Here is a 16,431-nt window from a genome sequence, read left to right on the forward strand (position 1 = left end):
ATACCAGATTTATACAACTATTACATGAAGCAAAATAGTCAATGGTCTCGCGTCATCCACTAAAAGTCTAAAAAGTATCACATTGATATTGTAGTATTATAAACTTGATTTACCGATATTTTTAACATATCATGTGTAACTTTAACATCTTTGACTATAACATCACAGATGTCCAAAATATTATCACTTGCTTTCCACATGCAAGTCATGCCAAAAGAAATTATGTAATCACTTGACCAACCCACAACATCTTTGACTAAGGCTTAGTTTCGAAAAAGAAATCTGAGTAAAGCACTTTCTAACAAATAATCTATTCCTTGTTCCTGCGTACACCTAGTTTGTTTCTCAGATATTCAAACCTTATTTTTGGTAAAGCCTTGGTGAATACATCAGCAACTTGATCATTTGTTTTGTAGTACACCAACTTTATCTCTCCATTCTTCTGTTCTTTTCTTAGATGATACAGTTTGATATTAAAATGCTTGGTTTTGCCATGAAGGACAATTTTTTGAGATGTCAATATCAGCTTGATTTAACCAAAAAACAATATCAGCTTGATTATCAACAAAAATCTCTGTTGATTCTTTTTGGTCCATATGTAGATCAATAAGTAGTCTTCTGATCCAAACTACCTGATTTACCTAGACATTTGCTGCAACATACTCTGCTTCTGCTGTATTTGAGCTACAACATCCTATTTTTGAACACCCTGAAAACATTCCTGATTTAAAAGTGAAACAGAAACCTGTTGCGCTTCTCATATCGTTAATAGATCCAGCCAATCACTATAAGAAATCCAGCAAGCTTAGGACTGTGAGAACATGTATAATTGATGCCATTCACTGTTGTTCCTCTAATGTATCTTAAGATTCTCTTGGCAGCTTGAAAACTTAATTCACTGGCACAATGCATAAATCTTGAGAGATAACTTACAAAAAAAATTATGTCAGGTGGATGTGAGATACATCAAGCAACCAATCAAGCTCTTGTGTTTATTTTCATATTTCAGCTTCATCCTCTTTGCTAAATTTCCTCTTTTGATTTATTTACGTGTCTTTACTTTTGCAATTTTCTATTTGAAACTTCTTAAGAATCTCTTTTGCATAACTCCTTTGATGTAAGAATCCCATCACTTCTTCGTTGCACTTTCATTCCCAGAAACCAAGACATCAAACCGAGATCTGTCATCTCAAACGCTTTGAGAATTTCAGACTTGAAATCACCCAGTAACATCTCGTTATACCTTGTCACAAGCAAATCATCAACATAAATGGAAACCACAAGTAAATGATCACTTGTTTCTTTGACATAAAATATAGTTTCACTTTGACTTTTGACAAATCCCATCTTCTAAAGATGATCATCAATTCTTGTGTACTATACTCTTGGAGCCTGACTAAGGCCATACGAAAGTTGTTCTACATAGATCTCTTCTTCAAGATAACCATTTAAAAAGACTGATTTGACATCTAAAGGAAATTTTTTACAAGTATTTTGAGCAGACAATGCAAGGATCATGTTTACCGTGTATAACTATGCCAGTGGAGAAAATGTTTCTGAAAAATCCACATCATGTACTTGGCTATAGCCCTTTCCACTTATATGGCATTGTGCTTGTTTATAAATCCATCAGCATTCACTACAAGAAAACAGCGGTATTCTGACGGACATTCCGACGGAAAATGAAATCCTCGGAATTAATTTGAGGAAGGTTTCCTCGGAATTTCCTCGGAATATACCGACGGAATTCCGAGGAAATATCAATCCATCAGAATATTTCGGGGAAATTCCGAGGAAAAATGTGTTCCTCGGAAAAAACCGATGAATTCCGAGGAAATATTATAGGGATTTTACAAAATTCTGAAGAAATTCCGACGAACTAGTGATCGATCGATGGGTTTTTGGACATATACCCATCGATCGATCACATTGTTACGCTTTGGTCCATCTTAGTGATCGATCGATGCGTTTTTGGACATAAATCCATCGATCGATCCGTTTATAAAAAAAATTCGAGATTTTGAAACCCCAAACACTAGTTCCTCGGAATATTCCGAGGAAATTCCGAGGAACACTTGATATCCTCGATCGATCGATGGGATAATCTCATCGATCGATCACATTGTTACGCTTTGGTCCATCTTAGTGATCGATCGATGCGTTTTTGGACATAAATCCATCGATCGATCCGTTTATAAAAAAACATTCGAGATTTTGAAACCCCAAACACTAGTTCCTCGGAATTTCCTCGGAATTTCCTCGGAATATTCCGAGGAAATTCCGAGGAACACTTGATATCCTCGATCGATCGATGGGATAATCTCATCGATCGATCACTTTGTTACGCTTTGGTCCATCTTAGTGATCGATCGATGCGTTTTTGGACATATATCCATCGATCGATCCGTTTTAAAAAAAAATTGACGTTTTGAAACCCCAAACACTAGTTCCTCGGAATTTCCTCGGAATATTTCGACGGAATTCCGAGGAAGAAAAGGGTTTCCTCGGAATTCCCTCGGAATATTCCGGGAAAATTCCGAGGAAATAGGGTTTTTAAACCGAAAACAACGTTTTGCGGTTTGAATAACACCTATATAACCCTTATTAAGTGTCTTACGTTCATTATGAAGTCAAAAATTTGTTCCTTACCCTATAATAAACACTTTTCCGATTGTATGAACGAAATCCCCACAACATAAGAGAAACACTTATACACTTTAATGAACGGTAAAGGAATACTTACAATTCGTTTTGAAATTTGTTATTTCATGGTTTATGCTCATCTATACAAAGAATCCTCAATGGTATGCATTACAATTGTATAAGAAATGAAATACGGCAAAAAAAATTGATGTTTTGAAACCCCAAACACTAGTTCCTCGGTATTTCCTCGGTATTTCCTCGGAATATTCCGAGGAAATTCCGAGGAACAATATAAATTAATAGAAATACATGCACAGGATATTCTTTTTCCTCGAATTAATGAAAATATTCCGAGGAAATTCCGACGGATATTTAAGTGGCCGTCGGAATTTCCTCGGAATATTTTCATTTAACCGGGCAAACAAGCCGCCAAATATTTCGCGAAAATTGAAATTGAAAATACTGAGGGAATTTCGACGGAAAATATCCGTCGGACCCAAGGTTTTATAAACTCGAAACGCATCTTCTTCCCCATTTCTCTCTTCTTCCTCTCCGGCGATCTCTCTCTCCTTCCGGCGTTCTCCACCTTCTCTCGCGACGATCTCTCCGGCGAATCCTTTCCATTCTCTTACAAATCATGTAAGGACCTTATCCCACTCTCTTAGGTCCTATTTGTTAGGTTTTTAAGTAGATTTGATGATTTTAGAAGGTTTTTGATAGATTTTTGTTAGGGTGATTGGGTAGGATTGTGATTTGTTGTGTAATAGGTTTAGAATTGTGATTTGGTTGTGTTGAATTGATTTAGAACTTTTTTTATAAATTGTTCATTATTTTTTTATTGACAAAACGTTTTTTCTATATAAATTCGATTTTACAAAACGTTTTTTGTATATAAATCCGATTTTTGGATTTATAAAAGATGATTTCATATTTATAAAAATATTTATATTTATTAAAACTAATTTTGTATTTATAAAACATTTTTTTGATTTATAAACACTATTTTTTTTATTTTTGTATTTATAAAAACTATTTTTAAATATACAAACCGTTCTTTGTATATAAATTCGTTTTTTGGATTTATAAAAGATGATTTCATTTTGAAATTAATTTTGTATTTATAAAATTTTTTTTTTATTTATAAACACTATTTTATTATTTTTTGTATTTATAAAAACTATTTTGTATTTATAAAAAGATGATTTCATATCTATAAAAATATTTATATTTATAAAACTAATTTTGTATTTATAAAACATTTTTTGATTTATAAACACTATTTTATTATTTTTTGTATTTATAAAAACTATTTTGTATTTATAAAAAGATGATTTCATATTTATTAAAACTAATTTTGTATTTATAAAACATTTTTTTATTTATAAAAACTATTTTATTATTTTTTGTATTTTAAATATGTTTTCTATTTCAATTTTAATTTCATATTTTCGAATTTCAATTTAAAAAAATAAATTTATAATTTTTTTTTTAATTTTGGAAATATTCCGAGGAAGTTTATCCCTCGGAATATTCCGACGACATCTTCCTCGGAATATTCCGAGGAATTTCCGACGAACTTGTGGTCCTCGGAAATTCCGAGGAGTTATTTCCGAGGACTTTTTTCGTCGGTATGTCGTCGGAATAGCGTTATTCCGACGACATACCGACGATTTTTTCTCTCAATATGCCGTTGTTTTCTTGTAGTGATTGAGTTTGGTCCTATAAACCCATTTAACACCGATTATCTTTCTATATGATGAATCCACTAGCTGTCAAATATCAATTTTTCCAATCACTCTTAAGCTATTTATTCATTGCTTCAACCTACTTGTGATCCTTCTCAGATTTCTCATATTCACAAGCTCAAAAACATCAATATTGCAATTTTGATAAATGTAAGAGAGTTAGACAACCATCGTCTTCAGATTTAACATAATAGGCTTGTACCCATACTGACTTCATATGGCGTCTTTTTCTCCAAAGCTTTTATTGGTTATCTATTGAGTAAGGATACTGCAGTGTTTACAGCTTCTATCCATAAATTTTTTAAAGCTCTTTTTCATGCAATGATGGTGTGCTCATAAGACCGCCAACAATAGTGTGTACTAGTTGTAGTTTTCTTGTTACTCTCAAAGTCGTTCGAGGAAATGGTTTTCTTGTGATTTTTCCATAATGGCATGCTGTACAATCTCCTAACTCACTTTTCAACAATGAAATTTGTTTTACCATGTTGTTTTCTACATATAATGAATTTCACCTTGCCGTTTATGCCATAAACATGCATTACTAATTGTGCTTGTGCTTGTGCCTTTGGAGTTTCAAAAAAAAAAAGTGTGCTTGTGTATGCCATATGCTCTTCCTCCATAAGGTTTAGATGAAAGATTTTCGCTCTCATCTTAATTCTGAACAAGTCACATCATGCAGCATCTTGTTTCAAACATCATTTTTTCTTCAAAAATAACTTCCAAGCCTTTCTCTAACAACTGTCCAACACTTGGTGGATTCTGATTGATCTGATGCACATAAAGAACATATTGAATATATTTAGACACTTGTTACGCTTTCAATGGTCACATTTACTTGCCTTTTACGGAAAGTAATTCTCTATTTCCAATTCTTACTTTAGAAATAATAGATGTGTCCAACACTTTGAAGACTTCTTCATCGTTGGTTATATGGTTTTCACAACCATTATCAGTCAACAAAGAATTACATGAGAAGTTAAATGCTCAGAGCATGTTGTCACGAACAACATATTTCGACATCTTAGTGGTTCAGAAACGTTAACGGTGAGATGACTTACCTAGATCTCACTTCACAATCAACTCTTCTACACCACAACAAAAAACTTAACCACATCTTTATTCGTTGTCCTCAAAAAAACATCAGCAGAGGATCTCTATAGTTCAGATTTGAGGCTAAAACTAAAACCCTACACCACACCTCTTCACCGGGAACTTTTCACCGTCACACCACTAGATCGTAGAACACAAGCCACCGTGGATCTGCAAAGGACACCTAGTGAGACTTGGAGTTTCACGACTCTAACCTGGCCTCACATGTGGGAGCCATGAAGACTGAAGCTAAGAACCGCCGTGACTCAAAATAACGCTACAGGTCTAGAAGCTCTAAGTGATCAGACAGACAAAACAAACAAACTTTGTATTGAGGATCATGGTCTGAGGAGAAAGAAAAACACAAAAGAGGAACTTTCTTACGATCATAGGTAGGCGGTGAAACCACGGTGAAACCAGCTGTCGAAGAGGTGTAGAGAAATGGTTGACGGTGTCTTCAAGGAGAGTTAAAGCATTAACGGTACAACTCCGAAGGGGTTTCTAAAAGAAAAAATAATAATATTTTAATTTTCTGAACATGTTGAAGGGTTGTCTGAATGACAGCTGTTCTTTAGAGTCTAAAACCGATAGCTAAAATTTGTTAAACAAGAATTTTTGGGTTCTTATTTCTCTTCACTTATTAATTTCTATTTATTATAAATGGTTAGAACTTTGTTTAGGACTCCGCTATGGAGCTGCTAAGATCATGATTATTGGTGGTTTTTAAAGGGGTCCTTAAAGGAAAATGGTGATTTAATTAAATCCAAGGAAAATTAAATGGCAGTTATCAATTTTTAATGGGGCACTTTGGTTACCGATTTTAAGAGTGGGTTTTGAACCACGTGTCGGTCCACAGAATTTTTAATTTTTTTTCTTTTCTTTCTTTTTCTTTTCTTTCTTTTTCTTTTCTTTTATCGCCGTTTGTGTCTTCTCGTCACAAAGGATCGATACAGACGATGGACGACGATTGAGTCGACGTCTCCTCCGTATTCTCCGTGAGAAGAAGGATCGACACCCAGCACCGACGAGGACACCGAGAGCGAAGCTCGTCAGTACGGCGACGAACGGTCCGAGTTTGGTGGGTTTGGCTGCGCCACCGGTACCATGACGATCGTATTACTGATGTTGATTCTCACCTCCGCCAAAAAGAACAAGATAAGCTCTTGTTCCATGACTTCCTAGGATCCAAGACTGAAACTTTAGCTTCCACTTCCAAGACTGAAACTTTAACTTCCCCTTCCATGGCTGACCACTTCCAAAAAGAACAAGATAAGCTCTTGTTCGATTATTTCATCGAGCTTCGATTCACTATGATTTTAATGTGTAGAAGAAGATCACGTGAATTAGTTTCTATAGCTGGAAACTTTTCGTCCATTAGATCTCCTAAATAGAAAATTAGAACATCTACAAGTGAAACAAGACATGAGTGTACATTGTTTTGTTTATTTTATAAAACATGAACATTGTTTTTTTTTTCTTTTGTGTTAGCATGTGGGTTGATTGAGCTCTGGTATGTGAAGTGAAACACACACACTCTTTATGTCCTTCTCTGTCCAACCATAATGTCTCTGATGGATTAGTTGGGACATTGGAAGTGAATTTGACATATGAGTTTGTGATGCTTTTTTATATGACTTGTTCTTCTTTATTACCTCTCTCTAGCTACTACTACTACTACTACTACTACTACTGCAATGTGATGTTGCTTATCTAGATTTTATCTTTTGATCAAAAAAAAATCTAGATTTTATCTTTCTATTAGTTGAAAGAAAAGGCAGTGGTGGGGAGAATCATCTTGATGGGAGACAACTGCTTGGACCAAGAAGTGAGGTTTCAGGCTCAATCATGAGCAATCGATTTTCAGGAAACAAGAGCGAGAAGTAACTCTGATTCACAATTCACGGCTCTGCACTGGTCCAAGGTAAGATAAACCGGAACCTACATTACCTTACCGTGTTCACAGCTTCAAGGAACTCAGTTTTATGTGATCTGTCATTGTCAAAAAGCAGATGCTAAGAAACGGACCTGGAAGCCTCTCCATGAATATGAACCATATGGCAAACCAGCCTCCACGAGGAGGAGGTGGACAAATCAGTCATTTGCTTCATCAGCTGTCTTCAAGCAGGTTCAAGGATGAAAACGTGGTACCATCAGTTATCTCCCAGACAGCTGCAGATGAAGGTTCACGGACAGGGATGAAAGGTCCAGGTGTCATGAGTCCTTTTACAATGCCAAATCCGAGCAGATTCGAATGTTTTACCCCTTCAAGGTGTGATGTCTCTAGTCTTGTGATGCTTTGTCCTCAAGTCAGTTTCAACATACGTACTAACTCTTGTAGTCATCAGTCAAGGACTTGTAAAGCTTTGTTTCTATATAAACATGTGAACTCTTGTAGTCTTGTCTATATAAAATTTTATTTACAACACAACACTCTTCTTCATTCATCACACATCTTTTCTCAAGTTCCTTCTCAAATTCTTTTTTGAAAACAAGTTTCATAAACAAGTTTATAAACAAGTTTCCCTCGACTTGTAAACAGGTTTTATAAAAAAATTTCATCTCATGGTTTCTTTTTCTCAAAACACTTTTGAGGGATCACTTGATGAAAATTTTGATCAACATTTTGATCAAACCTTTGAGAATTTTTCCATTTAAGCTCGGATTTTATTTTTCGAATGATTCTCGATTATTGTATTAATCTTTGCTTTTATGTTTTTTTAAATCTATGTTTTAAATTTTATCTTTTAATATGTTTTATTTAATATATAAAAATTTTATTAAATTTTTTTTTTTTTAAGAACCCCTATTTAAGAAACTCCCATTGGACCGTTCAAAATGAGAGTTTCTTAACTAGAGTTCTTAACCCCACTTAAGTACATTTAAAATATTAAATAATCATTAAGAAACCCACTTAAGGATCATGGGATAATCATGCTCTAAGAAGAGAGAAAAAAATAGTTTTTCATCATTAGTGGAGATATTTCTTACTCCAACCCTTTAAAAATTCAAAAACAAGAAAGAGTCATAAGAATTTTCCGCATGAGAACTTTGGAAATCTTGTTTAGAAACTTTGAGTACATATGTCAGTTTTTCAATTGAGTAGCCTTTTATACAAAATACAAAAATTAAATAAAAACTAAACTATTTATCAAGTATTAGGGGGAGTTATTGGGTAAAGAATTCTAAAGAAATTATTAAATTTTGAGATTCCGTTGTTATTGGTTTGTGAATTTTTAAAATCTAAAAAGAATCCATTGTTATTGGGGTGATGATTTTTAAATTTCACTCAAAATCCTTTGTTATTGGAAAAGTTTAGTTTTCATTGATTTTAAGATTCTATTAAAATCTATTGTTATTGGAATGTAAATTTTCTTTGTTTTTACTCATAGTACTCAACTTTGAGAATATCATCTATACCCATAAGATTTTTGAAATCAATGTAATAAAATACACTCACATACAAAAACTCAAATTGAAGAATGAAATAATATACAAATCAAAACTTTAACATAGTACAATTCACAACTTAAAAAAATAGAAAAAAATATTAAAAATTTAAAATAAAAATTGTAAAAATAGTTTTAAAAAGCACTTTCGAATTTTTTTAAAAACAAATTTCAAAAATAATAATTCAATTTTTTTACAAAAATTCAAATTTAAAACATTTTTTTTCGAAATTATATAAAAAAATATTTGTATTATTTATTATTTATATATCTATAAAGTAAAAAGTAGAAATTAAATTTTTTGGTCATTTTATTTTTTGAGATTTTTTTTGTGAGAAAAACTTTTTTAAAAGTTGTTTAAAAATTACCTTAATTGAAATGATTTTCTTTCCATTTTTCTCTACCACCATTAATTTCTTACTTTAAAAGTTAATAACAATCAATAGAATTCTATACACAAGTAATGAAAATCTATGTAAAAGTATTTGATAAAATTTGTTAAATCTAGTTAATTTGTAAAATCCTCACAACTATTAAAATCATCAAATTCCACAGAAATTCATGTTCCAATAACCCCCTCTTAGTATTTTTGTCACTGAGAATCTGATGTTGGTATCTCCACCAATGAAAATACTCTTAGAATAATGCAACTTTATTTAATTATAACTATTTAAACAAATTTAATTTAGAAAATATACTATCAACAACTCAGTTACCTTGACCTTACAGTGGATTCTTTCATAGGTTCCGCTTCGTGAATTTGGAATTCGCAGGCAATTCGAGCCTTAGGGGATCCCCATGATGTGAAAATAATAGAAAGCATACCACTGAGAAAGAGTCAGATGACAGACATGGATGGCTGGCATTTCACAAAGAATGAGAGATACACGGTAAAATCAGGATGGGTTTACCCAGACAAGGAGAGATCACCAGAAATGTTTGGACCTACGGTTGATATTTTGAAGGCATTCTATTGGAAAATAAGATGCCCACCAAATATTAAACACTTCTTATGGAAATTGGTTTCAGAGTGTATAGCAGTTAAGAAAAATTTGCAGACGAGAGGAATACAAAGGGACATATGTTGTGCCAGGTGTGGAGCTCCAGAGGAATCAATTAATCATGTTTTCTTCGAATGTCCTCCAGCGATTCAGGTTTGGGCACTTTCAAAAATACCGTCAAATCCGGCCATCTTTCCAACTAGCTCTCTTTTCAAAAATATGAACCACCTGTTTTGGAGAGTAATACCGCAAATGGATGATCATTAGTTTGCATGGATACTATGGTACATTTGGAAAACAAGGAATAACAAATTGTTTAGTAATATGGATATGGACCACATGGATACCCTTAAACTTGCAGAAACATAATCAACACTCTAGGCAGAGACACAAATGCCGAACACACAGAGGGCAGTAACTCAGATGGTGGCCGCATCCTTACCGTCAATCCCAGGCCGATGGTGTTTTACAGATGGTTCTTGGAAAAAAATGATTATTTTTTGGAACAAGGTTGGTATAGTACTCTACAAGGTTTTGATTTATTTTTGATGGGAGCACATAATGTTAGGCCTACCCTATCTCCACTGCATGCAGAGGTGGAAGCGCTAGTATGGGCAATGGAATGTATGCAGAACTTACATCAATATCGGGTCACTTTTGCAACAGATTATTCTCAATTGGTGAAGATGGTGTCGGAACCAGAAGAATGACCAGTTTTTGTAAGTTATTTGGAAGATATCAAGAACCTGAAAGAAAGTTTTCTTAGCTCAGAAATCATTCATGTATCAAAGACGCAAAATACAAAGACGGATACCCTAGCACGCAGTGTCGGGAAACAACCGTCTTTCGTCGTCCACATGGATGCAGAACTTCTAATTTAGTATTCAGAGTCAGTATGAGTCAGTTTTAAGTTGATGTCAAAAAAAAAAAATGTAGACACTTAAACCTAAAGTCTGTCAAATTTATTTATAGTTTCTTCTGAGAAAAAGTATTTTAGCTTTTCTGTTTCTGTAATATACTTTTTTTATTGGACTGGGTGAGAAACTCTTGTTGATACTTAAAAGTTTGTTCATGCTCTTAAAAGTTTAAAAATTTCTTATTATTTGTTGATGCCCTTTAAAATTTTTGAGTGTATTGGTAGAATTTTCTAGTTAGAAAATTAAAATTAAAAGTTCATGGTTTTAGAGTGGTTTAACAAATTTATTAATTGCAAATACGGAGATATTGATTGCAGTTTGCAAGTTGCAGCATTACTTAAGGACTTGCCAATGATTATCACTGTACATTAAGTAATTTTATATTCAAACAAGAAATTTAAATTTTCTTCAAATTTTATCTGTAAGAACATAAATCATGACTTTTTCATGTATGAATTTTTATTTTGGACTATTCCTTAAAAAAATATTAAATGTATATTTTATTTACCTAATAATATTCCAACCACAAATTCTTATTTCACAAAAAAAATTATTCAAAAAAAATTATCACCTAAAATATTATAACAAGACTGTGAGTTATAAGATTTGATTTTTTTAAAAAAACTGTAAAACCAAGACGGTAAAGAGCTCTAGTTGGAACTTCCGTTCTGGGTTCCAGTAACACTAGCCATCTTGTCATGCTTTAAATAGATTTAATCGTCTATGCGTACTCGAATTCAAGGTTTCATGAGATTAGTATTTGGAACTAGAAAATTTTTGAGACCCCCACGGTTATTAAAAAGAAAAAACTGTAAAATCGCTTGTGTAGTATTATCTATTAGTTTTACCATACATATACCTATAAGCTAGTGTAGTTACAAAAACTATAATTTGGAAAAGAGATTTCGTACATATGTCTATATATGAACGATTTACATTTTTTTAATATTCACTAATGCACCTATACAATACTATATTATAGTTGACATATCATAAGATAATATGCTAAATACATTTAGGTCATACCATATGGTATATCATAGTTTACCATCGTATATACTACCTTATATATATATATATATATATATAATATTATAATTTAAATTATAGCATACAATAGTATATTAGGTACATTTCTGTTATATTGTAACTTACAGTGTATACTAGTATGCTATATATTTTTGAACCATATCATTATAATTTAAGTAAACCAATTTTCATTATTTATTTAGTGTTGATTATTACTAGTTTTAGGTGAATTCAAATATATCAATAAAACAATAGTTATAGTTTTTAACCACTATTCAAGTTTTACTTAAATATCTTCGATTTTCTGAATTTCATAAACATGCTAATATATGTATATATATAACATTAATATCTATGTTAAATCAGCAATTTTTTTCAATTTAAGTTAGATACTAATATTCTATTTCAAAAATCAGATTCTTAAAATATAATACTAAAATGTATGTATGTATTTAAGTATAATATGTATCTCTGTAGCTTTTTAGACATGAAATCCGATTTCCTAAAATTTCAATACAAATACAATATATGTATATATAATGTATTTAAATACAACTAATGCCTGATTTAATAATATATTTAATTGATATATATATATATTAATTGATATATATATATATATATATTTAATTGTAACAATTCAAAAATAAATATTATTTTAATAATTTAGAATAGCACTATATTCTAAACTCTGTGAAAATTTTCTTATCAACTTTAATATTTCTACACGTTAACTCTTTATTTTATTCGTAAATGTTCTAAATGTTAAGAATTATTTGGCATATAAAACATATCGATTCATAAAACTTGAAACCTGACATCTTATTTGTCTATGAAACTATATCTTGGATAAATATGTGTATTAATATACTCAAGTATACTAAATAGTTAGATTTATAACAAATACAATATAAATTGTCCATATAGTAAACATGATCAGAGGACCAATATAGCCAAACACAATATGAACAACCAACATATATTCAAACAATTAAAAATTATCAAATTATAATAAATGTTATCCATTATAAAATGAAAAAGATCAGGATAAAGGTTTAGTATAGTTTAAGATAATATTTTCATGATTAGTACCTGGAAATTTACAAATCGTAACTACTAGAACATGATTACATAAATACAGATGAGAGCATGTACATATATGTAAAGACATATGCTTATATATTTAATCAAATACAAATAACTTTGCTCTTGGAACTGGGTAAAGTAGACTCTTATCTAAAGAGTTGTCCAAATTTAGTTTAAAAAAAAAAGAGTTGTCCAAATTTGCTATTAGAACTGGGGCGACGTAGACTCTTGTCTAAGAAGATCTCTATAATTGGACTTCTCTGACTAAAATGTTTAGTAGTGAAAGGAAACTGACAAATATACGTGTGGTTTATGAATACGCATCTACGACAATTAATTTAAAATCTCCTATACGGCTATACCCGGCGGCCAAATCTTCTAGTATTTGCTAGCCACCATTATTTAACTTTTTTTTTTTGACTGAAGGCATACCATTATTTTACATTAATCAGTTGTATTTGCAAGTTTACTTAAAATCGGCTTAAAATTAGACATATGCAATTCAACTATAATTAATATCAATTCACCTACCATTTCAAAACTAATCTCTTTTATTTACACATTAATATTGGCTTCCAACAATGCACTGGCTAAAACTCTTTTGAAGTTTATTTTTATCGATTTCGAGAAGGGTTGTTTAGAGTCATTATATACAGTGAAACCTGTATAAATTAATAATGCTGGGACTACACCAAAAATATATTTTTTTATTAATTTATAGATATATTAATTTATGGATATATTAATTGAACCAAAAACTCGATTTGGGATTATAAAATTATATTATTTTGTAGAAATTTTTAGTGTATATTAATTTATAGAGTATTAATTTAAAAAAGTTATACTGTACATTACATCATAATTCAAGGAACTAAGTCTGAATTGATTGTATCCTTGTTTAATTTTATTAAAAAGATAACTAAAGGACATGTCGGATTACATATTAGTATACTATATAGAAAGTTAAAGTTGACTGAAAGCCATACAGGTAGCATCTTATCTTATAAATAAATGTAGATATAATACACGTGATTAGGTCCGACGTTCCAACATTAGGACATAGCAATGGTGATACTTAAGGCACAAATTCTTAAAAATAATGATTATTTTATTATTTTTTTCGGATTAAAAAAAAAAATTAGCCAATCGCGGACTAGCACGTGTCAGTGGGACCCACGAATAGTTAAGAGGCTTACTAAATCGAATCCTTAACCAGAGAGTCTATGAGATTTTGCTGGCACAAAAACATAGATGAAATGGAGTCCACATAATTTTATAATAATTTTTTTCTTAAGGATTTGTGCTAAGGATCATTGTTGAAGATGGTCTTAGGATTCTTCCATTCAAGTACTGTGTCGCGTAAACCCAAAACTGTTGACTTCATAAAACTGAAATTTAAGGTTGAATTAAATAGTAGCATCATGTTACTTAGAAAGTTGAAGTTGACTGAAAACCATCAAGGTTATATATCACGTTAAGAGCATGATTAACCCGAGGTTATTAAGATGGGGTTCTTAGCGGAAGTTAAGAAACTATTTCTTAACTTTTAACTAAAAAAGCTAAGAACCGGTTCTTAAATAAGGATTTTAAGAACCGATTCTTAGTTTTTTTAGTTAAAAGTTAAGAAACAGTTTCTTAATTTCTGATAAAAATTTCACTCTAAAAACTCCAGGTTAATCATGGTTATCTTATTAACAAATACAGTGATTAGCTTTAAAAAATACGTGAGTGTTACCAATCTTCTATTCATACAATGCTGCGTAGTACACCCAAATCTAAGGACTCATATAACGAAACTGCCTTCAAAAATATAATTATTGTAAGAGCATGATTAACCGGAGTTTTTAGAATGGGATTCTTAGCGGAAGTTAATAAACTGTTTTTTAACTTTTAACTAAAAAAAAGCTAAGAAACAGAACCACAATAGTCGAAAATGTGAAAAATTGATAAGGGCTAACAGACCAAAAATACCGCTTAATAAACAGACATTTATTTATTGCTTTTAAGAATTTATTAAACAAACAAGTGACATTAGGGAACCTATAAAAAAACAGACAAAGGAATTAATCGTGAGACTGCGAAGAGCGAAACAAACGAAACTCAAACGGTATCAAGGCATCAGCCACTAGTAATGAATAACTGGAACCAGCTCAAGCGGGACTTTCTTGGCTATGACGAAAGCTCCAGCTTCTTCCATGTTAATGTCTTCAATGGTCATTCCATCGGGCAAACTCCAATCAAAGAAGTAAAGAACATTAAGTAGACCGAGCTCCACGATGGTCATCCCAGTGGCCATCCCGGGACAGATCCTACGGCCTCCACCGAATGGCAACAGTTCAAAATGCTGACCCTTGTAGTCTATAGGGTTATCTATAAACCTCTCGGGGATAAACTCGTTAGGGTTCGTCCAGCAATTGGGATCACGTCCTATTGCGTAAGTGTTGATCTCAATCATTGTGTTTTTAGGAATGTTGTAACCTTGAATCTTGATGTCAGACATAGTCTCTCTTGGAGCAAGAGGGGAGCTGGTGGGTGTAGTCTGAAAGTTTCTTGTATCACAAGTTTCAAATAGTGAACTTTCTCCAAATCTTGCTCCGTGATTTTTTCTTTGTTGTCTCCAAGAGTTGCTCGAATCTCTTGTTGGAGTTTCTTCATCACTCTTGGATGTCTTGTCAGCTCTGTCATGGCCCATATCATCGTTATCGCTCCTGCGTTTACTCCCGCCAAAAATACATCCTGATCATATAACAAACAAGTTAATGTTAGTATAACAATATTTAAATCTCAATATAATGTGTACACATAAAATTATTTGAAAAGTTTGCTATACTCACCGACATGACTCCTTTAAGATGGTCATATGTGACTTTAAAAGTGCCTACTCTGCTCTCTTTATTGATCATATCCAGCATGACACCAATGATGTCTGAATGATCTTGAGGTTGTTCAGGCTTCAAATGATCATCGATCACATGTTGGAAGAAATTACTAAGTCTTGCAAAGGCTTTGTGCAACTCGGAATGTTGGCCAGAGATCCGGTCTATAACCCACCCAAGACCCGCGGGGAAGAAGTCAGTGAACGCGAATGAGCCAAGATTGGTCTCAGACTCGAGCACAAGTTCTTCAACTTTGTCCATATCGACAAAATCACACTCGTGGAAATTCTGTCCGAAAGCAAGTCTACATATGATACTCGCTGTAAGAGAGAAAAGAGCTTTTCTCAAATCCACCAAAGTTTGTGTCTCGGCGGACTTCGAGAGTTTCTTGACGAGCAATTCACTCTCTTCTTCTCTAATATACCTGAATGCTTTTAGCTTTTTGGAGCTAAAGAGCTCAAGCATCGCAAGCTTCCTCATCTCTCTCCAGTCATCACCGTATTGAGCAAAGCCAATGTCTTTGTAGTTGTAAAGAACACTTCGTCGCGGCTAGCTTTGGGGTCGGGTACAAGTCTCGAGATCATGATCTGAGAACTTTA

General features: G+C 32.4%; 1 long non-coding RNA gene and 1 pseudogene across 1 annotated transcript; one reads left to right on the forward strand and one right to left on the reverse strand.

Annotated features, from left to right (window-relative positions):
- The first annotated feature begins 7,159 nt into the window (after positions 1-7,159).
- LOC125594995 lies at positions 7,160-7,921 on the forward strand. The gene is made up of 2 exons (XR_007330071.1): positions 7,160-7,398; positions 7,487-7,921. It is a non-coding gene; the product is annotated as an uncharacterized LOC125594995 (long non-coding RNA).
- Positions 7,922-14,912: 6,991 nt separating this feature from the next.
- Positions 14,913-16,423, reverse strand: LOC106409117 (annotated as a pseudogene).
- Positions 16,424-16,431: the final 8 nt, after the last annotated feature.

Source organism: Brassica napus (assembly GCF_020379485.1).
Source record: "Brassica napus cultivar Da-Ae chromosome C7 unlocalized genomic scaffold, Da-Ae chrC07_Random_4, whole genome shotgun sequence".
In the NCBI taxonomy this organism is placed as follows: Eukaryota; Viridiplantae; Streptophyta; class Magnoliopsida; order Brassicales; family Brassicaceae; genus Brassica; species Brassica napus.